At 36.5% G+C, this 4972-nt stretch overlaps 1 long non-coding RNA gene across 1 annotated transcript; it reads right to left on the bottom strand.

Moving 5' to 3' along the window:
- Positions 1-2677: 2677 nt before the first annotated feature.
- On the bottom strand, positions 2678-4771 carry LOC104955848 (uncharacterized). Its single transcript, XR_799490.1, has 3 exons — positions 4618-4771; positions 3293-3395; positions 2678-3175 (listed from the first exon to the last, which is right to left on the bottom strand). It is a non-coding gene; the product is annotated as an uncharacterized lncRNA (long non-coding RNA).
- Between the last annotated feature and the right edge of the window lie 201 nt (positions 4772-4972).

The raw sequence follows: 4972 nt of genomic DNA, 5'->3' as shown, positions 1-4972 counted from the left end.
TAACTTACCTTTCTTATACAGCAGTTATCCAGTATGTGACTGCGCTTAAAAAAATATTATTGTCTTGCACACATATGCTATTGTCATTTTGTAAAGTTGTGATGGTTTACTTTTTGATATATTGATGGCACATTTGTAGTCATTTTGCTAAACACATGCTGTGAAATCATTGATATATATTATATTTTATCCAACTATATTATATTTTATTCAACAATACAATCTAGTAATACTAAATACAAACTACTGTAGTAATACTGAGAAGTGCTTTGTGGTTAATTAAAACAGTTTATGGTAGAAGAAGTTCACTTGGTTGGTTATAAAAAGAGAAATCCTTCGGGAAAAGTCATTGTTTGTAACTTTATTTACACAGATAAGAAACTGTTTCCTGAATGACTGCAACTTCTGCAGCTTATCTCTAGCACCCGAGAACCCGTTTCACGCTTTAAAGTTCTCAGAATTGCTGATAGATATTGTGCCACAACAACTTATTAGACACTTTTAACCACAAACACCTCCTCCACAGAGCGTGCGATCATCAAGGTTTTTTTTCCCCACCCCCATGCAAAGTAAACAATATATTTCCTTACATGCATTAACCTCAAACTAATACAGGATGAAAAAAAACAACATTGAAATCCTATTTCTGTTGGACATTAACAGTAAGAGGAGGCGGGTGGCGCAATGGACAGAGCGTTGGTTTTCGGATCAAGGGGTCACAGGTTCAAACCCCACTGCAGTCAGCATGTCGTTGTGTCCCTTGGGGAGACACTTCACCCCAAATTGCTCCTGTGGGGATTGCCCACAGTATTGAGTAAGTCGCTTTGGATAAAAGCGTCTATCAAGTAACATGTGATGTAAGAAACAACTAATAGACCACCAACACTCTTAAAAGGTATCTGAGTCTTTCATACATTACACCGTAGTTGTGTATTTGATATGACTTTGAATCTTGAATCATAATACATTTAGCATCCGTTAAACCCAATTTGTCGATTCGGTTCCACTCAGCCTACAAACCGCGTGAAGACATAATCTGAATTACATTTCCTCCTTTATGATAAATATAATAAAGGGAAGTTGGTATGACTTAAAAAAACACAAAACCTGTGATGCAATAATAGTATTTTTATATGATGTATCCTCAGATGTGGAAGAAGTACTGAGATCTTGTACTTCAGTAAAAGTACCAGAGTGTAGAAATACTCTGTTACAAGTAAAAGTCCTGCATTCAAAATGTTACTCAAGTAAAAGAACAGAAGTGTTAGCATCAAAATATAAAGAACCAAAAGTAAAAGTACTCATTTTGCAGATCGGCCCAGCTCAGAATAATATATATTATGTTTTGATTATAATTATTGTTGTATTAATGTGTTTATTAAAGCTGCAGCTAGTTTTAATGACTTTTTACACCGCAGGGTAGATTGTGAATTTATTCCAGGTGTAACTAAAGTGTTATTTAAGAGTTGATTATATTTCACAACATTAATCCAAATCTGCAAAGTAACTGAAAGTTCAAACTAATTGTAGTGGAGTAAAAGTATAAAGTAGGATAAACTGGAAATACTCAAGTAAAGTAAAAGTATCTCAACATTGTACTTAAGTACAGTACTTGAATAAATGTACTTAGTTACTTCTGATCTCTGTATTCTTTATTGATTATGTCAATACTATAAATCCCAGGCCTCACAATGCAAACATTTTTTTTTCAGGAGACACGTACGGTCCATACCAATTTCCAATGTCAACCAAACATGGACTTTATTGGGCTTTAATATAAAATGGTGTCATTTAAAACCAACACAAAATGAAAATACATTACTTAGCTTCCCAGGCAGCAATTATTGCTTTTAAAATTCAGATGAAGAACCTGAGCAGTGGTTAGACCTCACTGTATCTCTATCAGTCTACAATTCAAAGGCTTTTCTTTCTTCCTCTATGAACAAAGAGGAAGCATCTTCTCCTCTTAGTCACTGGTTCAGACCATAGACTGTATGGTTCAGACACAACTCCAAAAACCCTTTTGTCTGTATGCCCTCACTGAACAGTTACCCAAAGTGTTTTAGTTTCACCTGGGGCCCACTCGTAGGCATGAAGAGTCACACAAAAATGTGGTATTGGTGAACTAAAACGGTATGAGTGCAGTGGTAGGACTTGATGAAACTTGCGTAAAGTGTGATGGTACAGAAAGTGATGTGCAACTTTACTTTAAGATGGTTTATTAAATTCAATGTGTCTCTACTATTTTACCATCGACTCGAAAATACGTTTATTTTTGTAGTATGTAAACCTCTTAATGCTTCTCCATTGTTAATGAGGGTTCCTCCTCAAAGGTCTCTCAATGTAAAATAATTGGTACAGTAGGCATGCAGTACAATTAGAAACTAATGTAACGAAAAGCTGCGTTTCATTGTTTAGTTTTGCTTATGTAAGAGCAAAGGGGAAGAGATCAAGATCTAAGCGTGCAGGAGTGTTTAACAGGATGTGTGGAAGCAGAGATGAAACACAGAAGTGTGAAAAGAGAGTCGGCGGTCACGTTCTGTCGGGTTCAGGCGCCTCAGAGCTGCTTCCTTTCAGAAACATCAAGCAAGTACCGGTATGACTGAGGAAAGGGAACTCTTCCGTTAGAAATGAAGGAAAAAAAACTGCTCCTCAAACATGATGACATTTTTTCCCAGAAGATTAGAAAATTGGGAGTTTATAAATACAAAGTTAACAAATTTACAGAATATTTTATTACAAAACAGAGAACATTGTCCAAAACCTTTAAAATACAGTCTAAATAGGCAACAACAATCCGGCTGCTTTTAGTTTTAAGTATACATTGACGTTATTTTATTCTAATTCTTCATGTTAGTGAGTTTTCTTGAAAGGCAACTTGTAGCCACAAAAGTGTTTCTTCTACTACTGTAAGCAGTTATAACAATATACATATGACAAAGAAGCCGGGAGGTAATACAATAAAGAAAGATTAAGAGCCTTTCATACTGATGAACTCCTCTCCACAATCAATAATGAAAACCATTTATTCAAATTCATGAACAGTTGAAAGATGGTTAATAAGTGCAAATATTGCATCTTAGCCCAAGAGAAACTAAGTGGAAGAATACATAAATACATCTGCTGAAACAGCGTCAGCTCATCCTGAAACTCCATTCTGCATGTTGAGAAACTCCTAAAAAAGCAAAAGTTGAAATTAAAAAGTCATGTTTCTATAACAGATACTCAAATGAATTCACAATATGAACTAGTATGAATGCTGTATCCCAGACTTAATGGTATATACGCTTACGTTTATGCAGCTCGGTGAAGGTGAGCCGTTGGTCAGGGCTTTTCCCCGTTGATTCTCTCGGTGTTTCATGAACTCCCGAGCGAGCGAGTCAGCATCGTCCTGACTGAGGAGCACAATAAGAAGTTAAGAACTCACTCTGCAATCAAACTTTATTTATAAAGCACTTTAAAACCTCCAGACCAAAGTAATGTACAGAGAAACATAAAATCACACAGCACAGCTCACGAAACAAAAAAAAGGTAAAAACACAAAATAAACAAGAATAAGAAACAGCCATAAAGTAAGAACAATATACCATTAAGCAACAATCTACAAAGTGCAGAATGCTAAGGAGAAGAAGTGGGTTTTAGATTAGATTAATTTATTGTCATTATATAATGCAAGAGGGCCTTTCCAGAGTGCAAACAGTCAGTTATATACACATCTATCAGCAGTCTGTACAAAATAAATGATGCAAGTAAAGGTAAATAGATGTAAAATGTATAAATAAGAATAAATACACTGAGCTTAAATACAATATATACAGCAGTATATGTGCGAGGATCGTTTTATGACGTGATTTAAAAAACAGACAGTGTAGAAGCCTGTCTAATATACATATTTTTGTATTCGGGATTGTGGGAAACGGCATTTCGATTTCTCTGTCTGTAAACACAAACTGAAAGATTGACAATAAAGTTGACTTTGACTTTTAATGCGGAGAGGCAGAGCGATCCACTGGCCGTTTCTCAATGTCGAGTAAAGCTGCTACAGAGACACTATTTCAAGTATACTACGTCATCGAGTGGCGCCGAATGCTGGGCATTTAACATGCATTTAAACAGTCCTTCGGCGCTACTCGATGACGTAATATACTTGAATAGTGTCTCTGCAGCAGGTTTACTCGACATTGAGAAACGGCACGGTCCCCTTTGACCTTTGGAGCAGGTGACCAGTCTATCAAAAGGTTGACCTACAACCTTTGAGCAGATTTTTTTAAGGGTGGCAGTTTTGACTAACAGCGGTAGACAAACACTTGTACCATGTAGTATTGCAATCCTGTAGAACATTCAGAATCTCAGATGTAAAAAACAGAAGAAGAATTTGTCTACTCGCCCCGAAGGAGAAAATACATTCTTAGTTTTGTCGTTTTACAGATATTTTGATTGTTTTTCATGTAAAAACATCTTAGAGCTTCTCAATAGTCAGGATTCTTTTTTTGTGAGTGACCATTTTCCAGACCCCCACAACAAACACACCCATATCTGTAGATAATATATCAGCATTTGGTTGTTGTTGGACTCATTTGGATCAGAAATGAGGACAAACAGAGACTTAAAATGTACCAGTTCTGGCTGGTCAGGCAGTCCAGCAGGTCCTTCACCTGGCTCGGCTGTCCGCTCGACACCATCAGCTGCTTCAGATGCTTTAAGTGTTTGGTCTTCAACAGTTTCTGGTACTGACCCTTTTCGCTGATGAACGTTAGAACAGTTTCCCTGATCTGAGGAATCACAAAGGCAATAATGTCAGAAAAAACAAAAGGAATGGTAGAAACAGTCAGAGATGCCAAAGTCTCAATGCACATGACTGTTTAAATTTATGTTTTCAAACCAAGACAACAGCGTTCACACATATCTCGGTAGCTTCCTGTTTAACACCTTTACTGAAACTGCCACCTGGTAACCATCAATACATAAAATG

The sequence above is a fragment of the Notothenia coriiceps genome, unplaced genomic scaffold (genome assembly GCF_000735185.1).
Source record: "Notothenia coriiceps isolate Sejong01 unplaced genomic scaffold, NC01 NC01_scaffold00024874, whole genome shotgun sequence".
Taxonomy (NCBI): Eukaryota; Metazoa; Chordata; class Actinopteri; order Perciformes; family Nototheniidae; genus Notothenia; species Notothenia coriiceps.
Note: the sequence above shows the minus strand (reverse complement) of the source record. Positions and strands in the feature narration are given on the sequence as shown.